Here is a 20,555-nt window from a genome sequence, read left to right as displayed (position 1 = left end):
TTTGAAAACTTTGATATATTATGTGCAAATACGTTTATTCCTAATAATTATCCCACAGACTATAAAAATATGGATAATTATCGTGATGTAGTGCTAACAAAAAATTTATACGAAGACCTTGAAGCGTCTGTTGTCACTGCTTAACGCAAAATACAATTTTAAAGCCACGAGAATATTAACGAAAAAATAACCGATCTATCTGTACACCAAATGTCGACGTCACTAAATTTGACGAACAAATATTTATAGTACTCTGTATAGATAACAAATTCAACAATTTTCCTGGTGTAAGGCTATCGTGAAACAAAGTCTCTTTTTGAACTGTTTACGTATAAAATCAACATTAAATGAAAGGCGGCAAGCGATTCCTCTAGAAAACAAGCGGTAAACATTCCTTTCCACGACCCACACGCATACTCGATTAAGTATTTTTAACATCAAAAGATCTGAACAGCACCTTAGGGATAAGTAATAAAAATAAGTAAAAAGCAAATAAGTCTATTTTATAACAAAAGGTAAAATAAATTTAAATGTAGTTCTTACTTCTGTACAGATTTATTTTTAATAAGGTATATCATACTCGAAAAAAGAAAATCAAAGTAGCACGAGTGGTCAATAATGAATAATAGAATTTGTTCACAGAAAAGATTACGTTAATTTCAAAATTTATTTTGTAAAGACTTTATCGAAACTTTTAAAAGTAAAATAGCTCTTTGTAAAAAATTAAATACGGACTGACCAGTAACGAGGAGTTACTAGTAATTAATTTCAAACTAATAAATATACAGTAATTACTAATAGTTCCATGTTTTTATTCAACAGAGAACGTGCAGATGTTAAAAAAATAATTTCATATACCATCCAACAAATACTAATAATTACTTGTTTTATAAATTTGAAACGGAATTAATAGTATTCGCACTTATAACAATGCATTGCATAACTTTACATCGCCTCCGCTATGTACGTTTCTCGCAAATTAGCTAGTAACAAAAGATAAATTATTACTACAGAATTACAGTAGCATTCAAATCGCATGAAGCACAATTCGGCATATGAAAGAAATGTATATTATCAGGAGAAATGGAAATGTCCCTCATTAAATGAGACACTTATAATATGAATGCTTTCACAATAAGGATGAAGGGATTCATTAATTATTTGCTACACAATGTCTGACCAATTCTTGCTTGTAATTGTGACACACGTAAACGAGAAACATGAGGTATCACTTTGGATTACTTTACCGAAGAGTAATGATATTTACTATACAACCAATTACCCTTGTGAACATTAAAAAATAACACTTTCAATCTGATTATGTCACTTTAGGGGAGAATATCTCCTGAATTTTGGTGACTCCGCATGTTGATGCGGAGAAACATATAAGGGGTTCAGTCCAATAGAAAATCGCTTCACTTCTCATTTTCCCTAGTAAGCCTGTTATCGAATTCTTACAATTTGAGAACGGCTACTCAGTGTTTGGGATTTGTGATCCGCTTCAGGTCGCTTGTAACAGTAACGATTTTGAACCTATATGTGAACTGTAAAAACGGGAGATTTTTAAGGCAGATTACGAAAATAATATAGACCGCAATATGATGAATATAAAACACGTTGCATTTTCAACTACTACCTCGTAGTTCAGGGATTGATGTTAAGCTCTGATTGTGAAGAACTTCATTGCTTTTAAAGATCACTAGTACGACTTAACATCTACATTTTTAGAACTCTTAATCCTTAGAATAAAAAAAAAAAACAACGTATTTTTAGTTCCCTATGAGACGGACTTTAGAAATTCTTCCAAAAGAAAAAAAAATTGTTAATATTTCTGAAAAGAGATTGAAATTACTAACATTTTCTTAACTGATTGTCTTCATTTTTAAAAAATGATATAATAAAATTAGTTATTAAATAAAATTTAATACCGAATATGTGATTCTTATCTCAATCAAGGTATAAGAAACGACATCCCTAAAAAAAAAAAAAATACCAGGGATCCGAAAAAAAGGTTTTATAATAAAATCGAACGTATTTTTTTTATCGATTAAGCTTTTAAAGTACTTCGTATATGATTCAATTTTTATAAATATTTACATTTCTAACATTCAAATAATATTCTAAAAAATTACGATTGGAAAATGATGAAGGTCAAAAATCCAAAATCTTAAAGGAAGCTTAACCAGATTCAAACTTTTAAAGATTTTATCCCAGTATAATACATATCCATATCTGAATAAAACTGTAATAGGCTTAGAAGTAGGAAGGATTTAAAAATATTAACGTTGATTTTCAAAGAGAAAAATTATTATAAATCGAAATATTTTTGAATAAAAAGCAAGGATACAATATTTAAAGAAGTCCGTATTTTCCATCTTTCTCGTTACTTTAAAGGATAATTCTTAAAGTCACTGCTATTATTAGATTTCAACATCAAGACTTTTATTTTTATTTATTAATAATTTTTTACAGTACTTGTTCACAGTGCTCTTTTTTTCCTGTTTAGCCTCCGGTAACTACCGTTTAGATAATTCTTCAGAGGATGAAATGTATGAGTGCAAATGAAGTGTAGTCTTGTACATTCTCAGTTCGACCATACCTGAGATGTGTGGTTAATTGAAATGTTCACAGTACTGTATAAATTAAACAACACTTTTTAAAAGCTAACTAGTTGCGCTTACGCTGTAAAACACAGAATAAAAAATAATAATTTAAATTATTGATTATACAAAAACCTTTATCTCTTCTGAAAGTTAAAGAAACGTAAATAATTACAGTAATTACTATTCAAAACATTAACTTTACTATTAGCAATTAAAAAAACATGTTTAACCAAGATAGACTTCGTGAAGAAAAAAATAAAAAATAAACATAATGATGTATGAATAGTAAAAACTGTTGTAAAATAATTCGCACTGTAAACCTAGAACTTGATCCAGCTAGTTAGCTCTAGCATCAAGAATGGTGGTACCCCGGACCTTCCTTACACAAACCAGGAAGTACCGTTACTGACCGAGGTATGAAGTCAAATTAACTATGGATTCCTACACAGACAGCTCTAACGCAGTAAACATTGATGAAATATATAGAACTTGTCTGAGGAGTTGTATAACACTACTAAGCAAATTGCTTATCCAATATCTGCTTAGAACTTATGTAAACAGGGTAAATAATAAACAAAAATAATATAGAGAATAGTTTATCGATTTCCACATCAAGGTGAAAGTTTTATTTTTAATTTACCGCTGTCACTAATTTTTCCATAATATAATATTACCTTATTACTTTATCGGCTTTGTCTTAAACCGTGTACAATTTTAACCGCGTAAAGGTTATTCATAGTCAGATCGATCGACCTACAACCTTCCGATCTCCAGTTTGAAAGAAACGGAATAATAATGGTTTTACAGAGAAAAGTACATATTTATTATTTTTTCTACGACACAAAAAGCAAAAAAAGAATAGCATGAGAGTTTAACAAATCGTGGATGATAACAAAATGTAATTCTATAATCAAGATAAGAAATTTACAAAACTTTATTATAAGATATCTATCTACTTTAGAACTTTTGGAACTGGAATTATCATTTTTGATGAAAATGAAAAAAAAAACCAATAAAAAGTATTTATCTCACAATGTCAAAGAAACAACAAAAAAAGCGTACGATGATTCTACCTGATCATTTTTACCAAATTTATAATGATCCGCGGGAAACTTGTATGATAATGAACGTTCTCACCAAAAGAAACCTCTGAATTCTTTATTTTCGTCGCAATCAATGTTATACTTCAGTTCATCGACGACTTCCTCTGCAAGGGAACTAGTTGCATGTGTTTAAGTTTTATGTGCTTATCGCGCTCAACCGCTCTCGCAAATTCTGAGAAATTTAACCTACTATGATATCACAAATACATATCCCGATTAAAAATCGTTATTTCATAACCTTCGTTGTTATTCACAGATATTACGTAACGTTTTGAATTAGTTATGTAAATTAATTACCGTAAAAATTTCTTCTAATAACAGAACTAATTTTCTATAGATCATATCGAAAAACCAGTTAATAAAATGAAAACAAGCAAATTCTTTAAACTAAAATATAGACTACAGTAGTGTTCAGCAGTGAAGTTAGAACGCTAACGTTTAGAACCCAAAGCATGAGAACAAAAGGAAACTGAAATAGCCTACGTGCAATACGTCCTGCCGTCGTCCGCTTTCACTATCCACTGTTCACCAATCCACAATCCACTCGATACACGCCCACGTATCACAATCGTTCCGGATGACAGACTGTTTGTTCCTAAAGGTAACGTTATCGCTTACAAATAACCAAAAAGATGCCGGTAATCCGAAGTGCTATATCGACTAAAAAATAAATACTCCCGTTATTTATTTATCACTTTGTTCATGTCATTTTAATCAGTAAACAGGCATTCTAGTCAACACGCCAAATAAGTAGATATACACAAGAAAGGTAAACACACACAACTTTCTATTTTCTACCGATTTACTTTATCATTAATGCTAATTATATAGTAACTAAAACTCAACACATACGACCAAATTAGTATTAAGTAATGAAAACACAGACAATTACATCTAGCGTAAAAATTAATTCTAATAAGTTTCAAATAGCATATTACAGACTAAACGTTTAGCACGAAAATGAAATTAATAAAATTAACGTACATAAAAAGTTACAATTCATTAATCTGGATTCCTGGATCTGGATAATCTGGATTTTTACACGATCCGATTGATAACGACGATTTAAGAAAATAAATTAGATTAAATGTATTTCTGACGAATTGCAGTGTGTATGGAGATTATGCAGTAAGTGTGAACGTACCGTGTTGTAATGAGGATGTGTGATGCGGTCACGCATATCAAAGGACGATAACAGGGAGAAGTAATAAGATTCAGCTCTTTTAAATACAAATTCTTTTCTATTTTTTTGTTGAAAAATTCTTAAAAAACGAAAGAAATATTAATTACAGTAAAATAAAAACTGGTTAATTATCAGTATCGCATTTAGTAAGATTTTGTTAACAGTTTAATTTTTAACTTTTATTTTCACATTTCTCAAAACCTTGAGCCTCACAGATTAGAATAATGGAGCGTCTAATACGTTTAGATAATGTCATGAAAAGAATCTTGTTTTGAACAAAACGGACATACGAGTACATATAAAAGAAATACCGTGTAATCGAAAAATTGTAAATTGAAATCAGGAACATGAGCGCGATAACATTTCCATCATTTTTTAATATGACACACATCAGTCATGAAAACGTACCGGTTCATAAAAATGTTTCTTTGATCACAAATTCTGCACTTACACAACGAAGGAAAATCTTAGTGATTTTTAAGCACATCGTAGAACTGAAGTCCATAAATACTTTTTTATTATTATTTAATTCTTTCTATTCTTTAATACTCCTGACATAATTTTTTTAACTCCAACATATTTACTATATTTTACGACATGATGTCTATATACAGATAATGATGTCTTATATACGATCACCTCACAAAGAAATTTTTTTCTACCACATATTTTTCTGTTCCCTAATTTATACAAAGACTTACCATTTCAAAATTTGTCCACCTATCGGTGAATTTCAACTGCCTTTTGTAACAAAACCTTAAAAACCCTAAAAAAATCTGTTTTCGATTATTCTATTCTCCAAATTTTGCTATCATAAAGTGTTACACGTGCGTGCACGCAGAAAAAAATTATTTTTAATTCCTAGATTTATGTTTGATACGAGCAGGCTGATCGTAAAAAAAAACTTTTTGGTTATTATTTATTTTTTTTATTTCTATCCTCGTACAAACTATTGTGTTATTGATTTACTAGACGTCATTTAATTTAATATAACTTTACTACATAGATTTAAAAAATTCTGAAAATTCTTTATGTACTTTCCTTCCTTAATATTAAATCGTTCATTTTCCTCTTCCTCTAAAATATAACATCACACTTACTTTATCCTGATTTATTTTCTGACTGAATGTCTCTGGAATAAATTCAAGTGAATTAGTAATTCTTCAAATTTATTTTTAGTTTCCGACAAGAACGACGTCATCGGCGAACCTTAATAACATTCAAGCATTTGTATCGGGAAAACCTTGACGTGCAACGGTAATTTTCCGCTTTAAAACAGCACGAGGATAAAAATAAAACTAAGAAAAATAAACAACAATGAAAAATCGATCCTTCAAATTTATACACGATAATACAAAGATTAAACAAAACAAAAACAACAAAAGAAACAAAAATAAATAAAGATGCGTAAAAGTGGTGCGTGGGGTGTGCGTTTCGGCTATATATAGAAGCCTATTGATCTACAAATGCCGCAAGCAACGTAACCAACACTAGGGCGCTGGGTTCACCACACCGCATTTTTACTCTCCGTAGTAAAATAAAGAAAAATCAGGATCCTACTTTATTGTTACAACACAACTTATCTTCAAAGCAAACTTTTGTCTTATTTTAAATATATAATTTATTTACACTGATACATATAATTTATTTAAATAACAACTAAATACTGCCATTCCCTACCACAGTTAAAATACTTCGATTCATAATCTGTCAACAGGAGCACTCTGTATCGATCCTCCATTTTATTTTTATACCTACCACCTCGCACCCTTTCTAAACAGGTATTTCATCGAATAAGAGTTGATGATATGTTGAACGATAGATGAAAATTTGCCGATCACCGTTGTCGAAATCGAACCAGAGGTCGGCTAACATCGAAGTCCAGCGGCAAACCAACTAGCCGACCAACGACGTTCGCTACAATAAATGACGTTAAACATACTTATAAAATTGGATATAAGAGATTCTTCAGAACTACAGTAATTAAATATAAATCGTTGTGTATCATTATAACTCAATAAAAAATACTTTAACGGTATTGGAAAATCCCCAAAAAAACTAAATGTCAAAATAAAAATTGACAACCGTAACAAAACCGTCACCTAATTGCCAACGGGTCCAGAGGATGCTCTGGCCTGGTTCACACGCAAGAGTGACTGGGTCGGGGCACTCCGATGATGCATGAAAGACCCTTAAGATGTGAGAGGTGGGCGCGCGAGGATCGGGGGGGGGGCATGCGTGACGGCATACTCGGACCCCGATTAGAGGTAGGGACGGGTAGGGCAGCCCTTCTGCGGAGGGGCGTTACGGCATCCAGAAGCGGAGGTCGTAATGTCTTGGTGATCCAGAAGGGACCCCGATGGGAGAGTGTCCGATGGACGAACGATGCTGACGGGGGATGGTTAGTCATCGCCGCGTCACATTAGGTCAACCGAGGCAACGTCTATTAGGCGGTTACCGGTTGCCCTAGTGTGGTTAAAAAAGAAAACGGGTCACATTAATAATGCAATTTCAACTTAATGAAACAAAGCTATCGAAAAAAACAGTACGCTATACATAAGTATCTTACCGGATAAGAAAAAAGAAACAAAAAATTTCATATAATAAACTTCTAAGGAAAGAAGTCTTATCACTAGTCCATAAAATCACTACCAAGGCTCTGCACTATGTAGGCTTAACATAACAGTTGAGGCAGCACTGGAGCACTATTACAAACGATCGTAAATACGACGAGGTTATCTCTAAAGTAAAGACCGTTTCATTATAAAGAGATTTATTCTGAAAAATCCAAATCCGTTTCATCGCAGATAACGATTGAATTAAGGAACTCATCACAATATTCTATGTAGCGCATCAAAAATTCCAAAGCAGATACCATTAAGATTTTTTTGTGACGTTCGGTTAAGACGTACACAAACCTTTCTGAAGCCTAAATGGTCATGGATAATGCGACCGTTAACAGCTCTTGAAACATCAGGAAAAAGAAGGGCCAGGTCGAAAATCGTTGAGCGACGATCTTTTCTGATTTCATCATCGACGCGTTTCACAAGTCCCCGAATGTTCTTCATCGTGCACATTAATTCTATCATTACTAAACCTTTCACACCATTTTCGAACGTTTCTTTCATTCATTACATTATCACCGTGCACAGCAACCAATTGCCTATGTATTCAGCCGGCTTAACGTTTTGATGGATTAAAAAACGTATGATTCCACGTACTTCACAGTCGGAGACATCGATTTTCCTATTTATTTTATAATGTAATAACTCTCACACGTAATCAAAGATACTACAACGCGACAGCTTACGGACAGCAATGCAGTGTGCACATTACTAGCGTGGCCATGAGCGACACAGGTTCGCCAACCTTAAGGAGAAAACTTCCCCACTGGTCTTTACTTTAGAGAAATCCCTCGTAGATAAAAATGAAAATCGTAATCTTTATCTAGCCAGTGAAGTAAAAAAAATCAATTTTAGAAAAATACAAATAAAATAACTACACCTTATATAAAATGCGAAAATTTGTGGATCTGTCCGTCTCTTTCCATCCGAGACACAAGAGAACCAATCGACCTATTGCAATAAAACTTTCAGGATACATTTGTGTTAGCTCAGAGAAGGCTTTAAACCATAGATCGAGACCCTAGTTCCTTTCGGGATTTAAATATTAAATATATTCATTTAAGAAAAGAAAATTAATCCTTTTACTTAATTAATGTCACCTTGGCAACAGGAAATATAATGAAGTATGACTAATTCTTTTTTCATTAATTACCGCTGAAATATTTATACATCTGTAAAAATATTTATATTCTCACAACCATAAGGATAACGAACGCGTTGAGGGTCGAGGGGGCTCCGCCCCCTGGCTAGACGGTCGGGTGAGCGAAGCGAGCCCTGACCGGCTAGTTAATAATTCTAATTACAATCGAAAATTTTTTAAAAATATAATTTGAATGAGAATAATAAAAAGTAGTTGGTTTTGTCTTTGTCTACTAAAAAAAAACTGTCAATACCAGTTTTAGTCAGACTTCTTTACGACAACAAAAACCATTGGTTTTGTATGAATGAAATAATAATTTCTACAAAACTAGGTATGTATTATAAGAAATCTCATTATAGCAATGTTAAGAAAAGAAAGTCCAATTTAACAGATGAAATTAAACACCTTAAGTCGCAAATAAATTATAATAATCTTTAACTTTAATTTATTGCCTAAAATTGACGAACGGCATACTTTCAACATATACTTTAAAGCAGTCAATTACTATTACTCACATGAACAACATTACACGTCTTAAAATAAGAAGAAAAAAACGTTAATCAGATTTCCAGAAGATTTTAAAAATTCATTACATCAAATGTGATCGGAGACGAACACAAAATCCCACGAATGTTACAAAAACGAGACACGGATTACAAAGTTTTCTTACTCCAAACCTGATTCACACGACCTAAATTATATTTAAAAAAACAGAACTCTTGTTTGAGTTGTAGTGAATTCACTACAACTCTTACATTATTTATTTAAAATTATGCTTATCAAACAAGTAATTATTCCCAAGCTCGTTATAAAAAAAAAGTGTCACCTCATATTGTATGTATGTATGTATGTATATATATATATATATATACTTGTTTTTTTTGGTTCTTTTTTAATTAAATTTTTAATATTAAGTTAATTTTGCGATATTCATAAACACTGAAAAAGAGATAAAAAAGAAATAATATTTAAAAAATAATATTTCATTCCTACTATATAATGATAAGACAGTAAACCTTGACAAAAGCACTGAATACTATTATTACACGTGTACACAGTATAAAATGCAAGCTGTCACATAAAATAGTGTAAAATGCCAACTACTGCAATTACGTTTTATGTTGTTGTCATACAATTATATTGAAAACTTCTATTAATAAATGTAAACTATAACGAACAAAGGACGTTCATTTTTTTTTATAACCTTACTCATACATAAACTATTAAACTTTTATCTTAAATAATCGAACACATAAAAGACAACTATCAATTTTTTTTTAACTTTCTATATAAAAGTTAATAATAATTGTATTATAAAATCAAATAAAACGTGGTGAACAGTTTGAAAAATATGTTACAAGTAATCCCATCACAAGACCATAAACTTATGATACGGATAAAAATTTGTTAGCAAGAAAAAAAATTATAATAAAAAAATTAAAACAAAATGGGTAAACGACTAATAATGAGGTGATAACTGCAGTTTTCTTTGGATTTTGGGGATTTTTCTAATATCTTCCTAATGCTACAAAGATACGTTTTGTTGAGTACACTCCCTTTCTTACAACAGGTACATAGACGTACAGACCAGTTTATATGAAAAATATTAAGGCTGTAAGTAATTTACAGGATAAATGAAAATGTAAAAAAAAAAATACTGGTACACTTTCAGATTCTCATACAGCCGACTTTAAGACGCAATCCGTAGAGTGAGGGTTCGGATATGGTTGGTTATAGGGAGACTAAAGCGGTCTTCCTAACTCAATATACCAATTAACAAATATAATTTACATCGTATTTACTGCATTACAATCGTACATATTAATTGAACAGAACACTAAAATTTAATTGAAATGGTAAAAATGTCTTTGCAGCTATGCACCTTATAGAAATCACAACACAACCACAACCTACAATGAATTTCCTTCATAAATTTATTTAAAATCGAATAAATCACAGCAGACAACAACGTATCGATGTCAGAATCTAACTGAACATTTTACACAGTAAGTACAATAAGGTGGCGATAATTCCAAACGGAACATGATGATTGGTGTAGAAGAGGATCTTCTCGGTAAAGGTGGAGCCTATTCTGTCGTAGTTCTTTAAATATCCAAAGGAAAATCAATTTCTTGAAGCATATAATTGAGTCTGTTAACTCAACATCGTCCGGATAATACATGTCGCTCGAGGAATTCTGGGCAAAGGTTTCTAGGAGACCTTCCTTTGGGCGAGTTGTTCGTTTCATTTTGCGTTCCCCTCTGTGGGTTTTCGTAAGTTTCTCACTATTAGCATCTTTCCTGTATCCTCGGTCGCTATTACTCAGATATGTTCTGTAGGTTTTGATTAGAAGTCCGAATTAGCTGGAAATTTCAGGAAACGAATCACTCAATACAGAAATTGTGAATCGACGATTTTCTCGAATTGCCTCATCCACTCGCTCAACGAGATCATCGGTTGACACTCGCTTCCATCCCTGACCGCCTGCATCATGAACATCTGTACGTCCTGCTTTAAAGTTCCTGCACCATTTTCGCACTTTGCTGTCACTCATTGAAGTTTCACCGTACACACTACTTATTTTGTCGATGAATTTCAGCTGCATTACACCCCTCAGCCTGAAGAAATCGAATTACCGCACGCACTTCACACTTGGCGGGAGATGCTATTGTTGTAGACATGTTTACGTGCTAGCTGCGTGTTCAGAACTAAACGAAGTGACGCGGCGTGATTGAAGGCCATGCTAGAGACGCTGCGCAACACATATGCGCAAAGGTTTATCCAATTTAAGCGCGGGTTTTTATTTCGTGACCGATCGGACCTTAAAAAAAATAACCCTCGTGTATATATATATATATACTGTATACATATATACATCGTATGTATACAAAACATGTCCTGTATAATTCATAATCAACGTCTAGCAAAAACTACAGAAAATAAATTGATGAAAATGTGTATTCTTCACGTTCTTCTTACGGTGTAGGGGCAAAGGATTTTTTTAAATTTCGAGTTTAAAGGGTTAAAATGGATTAACAACGAAATTTACTATTTTTTAATACCTCTGTAACAAGTGCAGGTATTAACTTGATTTTTGGGGCGTGTAATCTTCAAGTGAAAAACCAATTTCCAGATTTTTCAAATTCGATTCGATTTCACTTGAAAGGGGTGACAAAAGGAAAAAAAATTGAAGGATGATTGCAAATTTTCCCTATTTCCAACTATATTAAATGAAATATTCACTCGATTTTGGTTTTCAAATACTCTTCAGATAAACATCTAAAAATAATTTTCGGGTTTTCTTTCAATATCGATTTTTTAAGGGGTGATACGGTATACGGCGTAGCGGCACACAAACAAAGCCGCCGCCACTGCTACTGTATGTGCGACGCGACTGGAGCATCTGTCTTCGGTTAATTGACTAAAACTCATAAAATTAAAAACATTAATGAGAAACGAAGTACGGTCACCTCCTAGTGGTGTTTGCCGGGTAACGCTAAGATGCGGATAAAGAATACATTTTTACCCGTACGAAAAACGGATGACCAACTATAACTTTATTTATTTAAAATGGAGGCCGACTATTTTGAAATCCGCGTCCTTCAGATCAAAGTTTCGGGTCGTGTACTGATCAAACTGTTCTTCTGAAGAAATTACAATACACTGATTTTTTTTTTAACTGAACAGGCTTTAATTTTTATTTATCATTACTATCTTACATCACGAGTTTAAGGAACACAAGACGGTCCAGAGGCAGAGAGCCCCTGGCTAAACGGAAAGGGCGAACGAAGCAAACATTGAGCTAAATATACCCCGACCGCGACGGGAAGCGCAAGTAACCGTATAAGGTTACTTATATGGTTACGGGTATCCTAATGGCGACAGGTTGCTAATATATAATTTTTTTTTAAATATGAATATTTTTCAATTCAATTAATCGTGGATGTAATTCTTAATCATTCTACAAAAAAAAAACTTAACTAGTACTGTAAAAAAAAATTACTTTTAGTTCGAACTGTTTAAGAACTATTAATACATAAAGTACCTATTTTTCGTAAATACCAAACGTCTGTTTTCGGCTAATAATCACAGTGACTTCTAAGGTCAAGTTATAGTAGCAATAAAAACTACTCCGATGTATATGAATGTGTGTAGAGAGGGATGTATGCATATATAAATAATAAATCTTCTCGTGATATATGCTACATATGAATTCATTTTATAAATTATTAAAATATAACTATTTTTCTGGTTATTGAAGTGAATACAACAGTATTTCGGTGGAAATTGCTTACTACGTAATGACACACTAAGCAACAATTTGAATTCGAAATATCCGTAAAACATTTTTTCCCCTATGACAACAGTCAATTAATCCAGAAATTTATAAAATTCGGGTAATAATGACAAAATTTCAATAAAATGTAAAATCTATCGTTACAAAATGTACACTTAATTATTCCGGTTCACAATTCCAAAGTTATTCATCAACGCGCAAGGAATTACATTCATAAATATTAAATACGTTCAGGATAATTTTTTTTTTAATCTATGGCAAGTGTCTAATAATACGGCAATACTATTTTCCCATGGTTCTTAACTGATCTTAAATTCCAATGAAATACTACAGCTAACTTACAAACCTCTTTTAAAAAATTGTTAAATTTTCATAGCATATATTAATAATGAAGTCGTGTACAGCCGAAAAATATTTACTACAACAAATGATGTTTACAAGCAGTCTCTCTCACACTCTCTCTCTCTCTTTTTTTTTGTTCACGCATGCACACCGCGCACACACAAACAGTGGTAACAATTTAAGAATTATAGTGATAACGACTAACATTAACAGTGATAACAATTCAGACACAACAGTGATGGATATTACCAAAATTGTAAAGGACAAATTAATTTTTCTATAAATAACAAATAAAGATATGGGAATTTAATGACAAGAACAGTTTTTATTATTTTCTACTCCATTATTGCATGAATAACAATAGCACGCAACAACAAAAATAATATGAGATAAACACGGAAAAGACTTCTTTGACTGAAAGAGCTACACGATTTTACATTTTTTTAATCTGAATAACTACTTCCGGACCCAGACAAAAAGCCCTCTGCGTACAGCTGTTTATATAATTGACAACTCTTTATCTTGTACTGAAATAACTGCTGTCGACGATACCAAAAGAAACAAAACTTACAGGCAAATAAGAATGGGACATACACGTCAAACGCCACCAAACATCGATAAGTTGAACAAATTTAACCAGTTATTATAAGGGTAGATTTACACTGAAGCTAAAGGATTTATCCTGGTACTTCAGAAACAGGTTAACCCCACCAAAAATCATCGGACATATATTAAAAACGAATCGGTTCAACTGGAAAAATGAAAGAATCGTCATCTGCATCGATAGAGACCATGAACCACATTACATCTGGTTCCTAGATCCTTTCTGCACATATAAACAAACATAACAAGGTGGCGAAAATCATTCATTCCCATCTATGTACCTGCACAACATGTAGAACCGTACTACAGAGATATGTATCATCAACAGCACTAAAAAAACGTGAATACAAAATTAAAATTTACAATACAGAGTAACAAGACCGTTATTACAAATATGCAAGATATAAAAGATCAAACTAGCTTATCAATAAACGTCCTACATACCCGTAACCTAAAACAGAAATGTCAAAAGAAACAGAATAATTTTATAGTTAAAAGATTAAAAATGTCTGGCGTCAAGAAACGTTACAAATTTGTCCACTTATCTCGAATCTATGATAAAACGTCTAAACGCTTTTTACTATCAACACATTTTATGCACGCCATCCAAAAAACTGTTATACTTAACATTTACAATACAGTACATAGTTTTTCGTGTACCCACAGATTTTACATTAATTACAGAATAAAAAATTGTACATTTACTTGTCGTAAGCCCGTTTAAGTGCTAAAATCATCATATGATGAAAAGAAATAAATAAATGTAAGGGTTCATAACAATTCACGATTCGTTCGTCATTACGAAACAATCGTAATAAACATTTGGTATACATCAAACTAGAAAATGAAAAAAATTTGTTTTATCAAACGGATGGCATTATCAATAAGTAATTAGATAAAAGTTATGTAATCTACAGAAAATATACATAATACTAACCTACATTAACAGTTGAGAATGGGGCTTAAAATCGTTAATATTCAAAGACAATAAACTTGAATGATTAAGGTAATAGTAAATCCGTAATAAATAGGAATATTTCAAAAAAGAAAAAAAATTTAAAAAAAGACGATAAAGAAAACTTAATTCTCATTAAAAAGATATATATAGTTACGCTACAAGTGTTTCTTTTTTCAATTTTTTTTTCTGAGGAATAAAATATTTTCGTAAAAATAAAACGAGATTTATTTTATTTTACGATACCAATTTAATTAAATTATGAACAATTCGTAAATCAAAATTCGTAAAAAAAAATTTAATAATTATTCGGATAAAAGTTTGAACGTTTTACTTTATGTATTTTAGTAAGTATTGTAAAGATAGCAAGTTTAACGGGCTAAGAGTAGACGAATTGACCAGCTGTACAGTACGCTTGGAGGTAAACGCCCTCTACATATCACAGGACGCATGCTCCAGGTGAACCTCCTTCTTACCCCACTCTCCCGATTCCATCCGTACACCTACCTATAGCTAAAACCTAGCGTTATAACCCACTGCCTTACCGACTGATTGCATACACCATCGTGATAATTGCGGTATGATGCCTCCTACCGACAACTGCAATTCTAAAACGACACAGTATTTTATCATTAATAAATTAATCGATTCTTGTAGTTGAGACACGTAGACCTTATATAAATCAGAGCCAATCAAAAAACTTATTTTAATATGAACTCCTTAAAAATGTAATCCGATAAGTTATTATAGCACCAGCGCAAATGACTAATAGTATCCTACAATCGTGGAAACTCGAAACACAACCGAAGACAAAAAATAACAAATGGAATAGAAAAAAATTCTAATTCTTTCTTTTGGTACCACCCACATCCTACATCCCTAACAATTTGTTTACGTATTCCAAACTTTGCCTTACTGCACAATTTTTCCCATCTACCTGTCCCTCCAATATTAAAGCGACTATTCCAGGATGCCTTAATATGTGACCTATAAGTTTATCTCTTCTTTTAACTATATTTTTCCACGTGCCTATTTCTTCATCAATTTGCCACAACACCTTTTCATTTGTCACTTTATCCACCCATCTGATTTTTAACATTCTCCTGTAGCATCGCATTTCAAAAGCTTCTAATCTTTTCTTCTCGGGTAATCCGATCGTCCTAGTTTCACTTTCATATACCTACGCTCCAAACATATACTTTCAAAAATCTTTTCCTAACGTTTATATTACTTTTTGATGAAAGCAAATTATATTTCTGACTGAAAGCTCGTTTCGCCTGTGCTACTCGGCATTTTATATCGCTCCTGCTTTGTCCATCTTTTATAATTCTACTTCCCAAATAACAGAATTCTTCTACCTCCGTAATCTTTTCTCTTCCTATTTTTATGTTCAGTGGTCCATCTACATTATTTCTCCTACATTTCATTATTTCCGTTTTGTTGTTGTTTATTTTCATGCGTAGGACTTCATCAATGCCATTCATTGTTTCTTCTAAATGTTTTTTAATCTCGGCTCGAATTACTAATCGTAGCAAATTACCAAATCGTAGCATCTTTATCTTTTCACCTTGTACTGTTACTCCGGATCTAAATAGTTCTTTACCATCATTAATTGCTTGTTCTATGTAAAGATTAAAAAGTAACGGGGATAGGGAACATCCTTGTCGGACTCCCTTTCTTATTACGGCTTCTTTCTTATGTTCTTCGATTATTACTGTTGCAGTTTGGTTCCTATAAATGTTAGCAATTGTTCTTGTATCTCTATACTTGAACCCTACATTTTTTAAAATGCTGAAAATTTTATTCTAGTCTGTGTTATCAAATGCCTTTTCTAGGTCTATAAATGCCAAGTATGTTGGCTTGTTTTTCTTTAATTTTCCTTCTACTATTAATATGAGCGCTAAAATTGCTTCCCTTGTCCCTAATAACTGTTAAACCAACCGTACTCAATTCAAAAAGGAATAAATATTACAAAAATGAATGCTCTGTAAAATATTATACTTGAAAATAAAACTATAAACATCGAAAACAACATGTCATTTAAAAATAATTATTTAATTACAAACGATAACGATTAAAATATTATTCTAGAAATTAAAAAAATAAGAAAATGTATGTAAATAGTAGCGTTTAAAATAAACTTAAACGGAATCGATTGTAATCCTTAATAAGCAAAATTTGAAAATGGAACCGAAAAATCAACACATGTACCGAAGAAAAGAGGCCATAAGTTACAAATTTATTAGAACAGAGTGAATTCACACAAAATTTAAAGTTTTTGAATTTTCTCAAATAAATTAAGGAATTTTTTATTTACGTCCTGACTGATCGATTGAATCTAGATATCGAGGCCAGCTTTGCTGACATGCGGCCCCAAGCAAAATGGATGCTTGCGTTCCAACAAAATTGAGTAACACAGTGGTGTAATAAAATGGAGATAGAGAGACAGTACTGAAGAGAGCCATTAACGTTAAAAAATAAACTGTCCAGTCGCCTCGAACTGTCTACCTCCGGAAGATAATGTTAATCTTCTACACTACTCCCCACATATATACCCTATGAGAACATGAAGGAGAATATGAGTACGTGTGAAACAAACATACATTCCAGCCTAACATTTTATTAATCTTCAAAAATCCAATGTAAATGAGCTTTAGCGAAAATTTAGGGCGCGATCAACAAAAAGTGAAGATTTTTGTTTCTTCGTTGAAGGAAACGAGAAAAAATTAAAATATAAAAACACGAGATCGTTTTAAATTTCTTCATTAGAAAAACTACTACCGATTGTATATCAGATTATTAAAAAAAAAGAGGGGGGATATCGGACAAAAGTTATAAGAACCTGGAAAACTGTGAATTAAAGGGGTTCAGTATACATTTGAATTAGTATACAAACATGTTTCAAAAGATATGTATATCCATACCTAGTAAACAAAAAGGTTAAGAAAGAAGATCGGTCACATTTCAACGAGATAAAGCTAATTCAAACATGCAACAAAGATTTTTTTTTGTTTTTTACATGGTGTAAAACTTTTAACAAAGTTCTTATTACAAAAATAAAATTAATTCAAATCGGTTTATACCTATATTAAAAAAAAATTTTGATTTTTGTTAATATAAAACTTTTTTCAAACTTTAATTAATTCAATCTCAGTTTATAATAAGTACGACTACAGAAAACAAAGAAAACGTTTTAGCCAAAATTTCAAAACTTGGGTCAATTTTTAGACAGACACTAACGAACTCTTACGTAAATAGACTACAAACGGACAAAAGCTGCTATATATACGGGCAGACTGGGCAGTTGCCCAAGGGACCTGAACCTGAATACGGTATAAGAAGCACACCACGCAGCATGTATATGTGTGTTTTTTTTTAATAAGATGAATTAGATTCATTAAAAAAATACGTTTTTAAAAAAGCAACCACGTTGTCGGCAGAATTAATTTAAAAGACCGATAATCGTAAGTGCCTTCAATAAAGTAATCTAATTCATTAACCTAAGATGCCTTCAATAAAGTAATCTAATTCATTAACCTAAGACTGTGACCGGCTTTTTATAAAGGCGTTAGACATTTTTGCATTAATCTAAACTATTTTTGATTTTTTTTTAAATAAAAATCTGAAGGGTCCTTCCTTAAAAAAGAAAACGGAAATAATTTTAATTTTTAAAAATACAGTATATGATAAAATTATTGTTTCAAAGCAAATATTTGCTCAGTTAAAACATAGCAATGATTAATTTCTACGAAATCAAACAAAAAAGCTGCGGTTTAAGACTCAAATGATTATTAATACTATACGTTATAATAATAACGCCGCAAAGCTTAATTTCGATTCGTCAATAAATACCAATATTACTGTATACGATACGACAATAGCGAGAGACCGTACGTAATTTCGTTCAATTACAGCACAACACAATTTTTATTACGTGATTGCATCAGACCGACAGGAATTCTACACGAACTTCTACAAAATAAAATGAAATTGATTAACAACTAGCAGGTCGTATAAATATTTAAAAAAATTATAACGGTCGTTCAGCTTTTAAGGTAACTGCATTGCAGATGTTAAACAAACAAACAGCGCATGTTGAGAAAGAAAAATAGTATTTACTGTAATTTCAATCAATCGATAACATTACTCTGCAAAATAGTTCAGAGTTGTAACTATAAACAGGGATTTTATTTTAATAAAATAAACGTAATGAAAATTAAACAATATGTCAAGGAAACATAACAATGTAACAATCTGCATACACAAAATTTTTATGTAAACAAACCTCATCGAAATTATAAACTTTTGTAAATTAATTTTTAATAAATTGGTGTAACGACATTATTGAAATTAAAAATATCGATCACGAACACAATATGTGCGAGGGACACTTTTTCAAGGGATTATCGAATTTCAGATTAAACCCAATAAATTCTACAAATCAAAAAAATAATATTGCATATTCCGTTAAGGGTTTTTTGTTTTTCACCTAAACTAAATAAAAATCCTTGATTAGGTAAATAGTTAGCATTGTCGACAATCATACATTACAACACGGTTCTGTGATACTGTATAACACCGGTTCAAATCAGAGTATAGGAACATTTAATTTGAAATTCTAAGTTAATTATGTAGTTTGATCGCTGGTTTTCCAAAAAAATGACCTTAGAGCAGATCAGCTGATTCCGACCGATAAGTCATGTTCATATACTTCCTAGTTACCTCTAACCGTAATAGCCACGCTAAAATTAGGGTAGTGTATAAACAACAATGATTTTTAAACCAGAATCTTAAATATTATTCTAATTTTAGATATATGTCACTATTGAAACCTTAATGTTAAAAGCTCGTGATATTTAAAAATCGCACGACTGGACAAAAGATAAACGAATACTGAGATAAACGAATACTAAGATAATGACAAAAAGCGAATATGTATAGTAAGCAGAAATCGTGTAAAAACAATACAAAGAAAAACAATAGTATGCAGTGATGAGTAATCTATTTGTAATTCTAGCAAAAAATATAACTCTCCGGAAGGTCTCACGCCAGTTAGCGAATCTTTCACGTAAAGTAAGACGACAGACGGGAATTTTCTGGAGAGAATCCAGAACTTACAAATGAAACACCACTACATAAACATTTTTATATAATAACATCAAATGTTAGTGTGTAGCGATGTAATCAATAAAGTATAGAATCACCTCAACAATTTGCGTAAAGGAAAAATCCACTAATAAACTGGGAAGTCCAATGGTAAAGGAATGACTGGAAAAACTACTTCTCTAATTAAATCATAACGCGAATATTATTAATTTTCTTTATTTAAAAACTAATGAATATAGCAATTCAAATAATACATATTTTAACTTAGTCCAGCGGGCTAGTCTAGCGGTAAACTTGTCGCAAATCACTTGTTTCACAGACGTATTTCGAAGACGAAGGTGCTGAGGTTCAAATTCTAGTTAAAGTTGGTTACTTTTATACGGATTTAAATACTAGACATGGTACCGTGTACTTTTTTCGTTGAGGTTCGATTAACCACACAAATCAGGAACGGTTGGCCTGAATCAGTACAAGACTACACCTCCTCCTTTACATACATATTATCCTCATCTCACTGGGTCACAGGGAGTAGTTTATTGTTCATTAGTTGCAACAGTACAACAGAGATTGCAACCTACACATTAGGAATAATAAAAAT

The 20,555-nt window shown here is 31.9% G+C and overlaps 1 protein-coding gene across 4 annotated transcripts in view; it reads right to left on the bottom strand.

Annotated features, from left to right (window-relative positions):
- The window catches only part of LOC142321948 (histone-lysine N-methyltransferase, H3 lysine-79 specific-like), a 190,223-nt gene that overhangs the window by 111,861 nt on the left and 57,807 nt on the right, over positions 1–20,555 (bottom strand). The gene's annotated exons all lie outside the window — the stretch shown is intronic.

Source organism: Lycorma delicatula, chromosome 3 (genome assembly GCF_047948215.1).
Source record: "Lycorma delicatula isolate Av1 chromosome 3, ASM4794821v1, whole genome shotgun sequence".
NCBI lineage: Eukaryota > Metazoa > Arthropoda > Insecta > Hemiptera > Fulgoridae > Lycorma > Lycorma delicatula.
The sequence above is the reverse complement of the archived record's forward strand: the minus strand, read 5'-3'. Positions and strand labels throughout refer to the sequence as shown.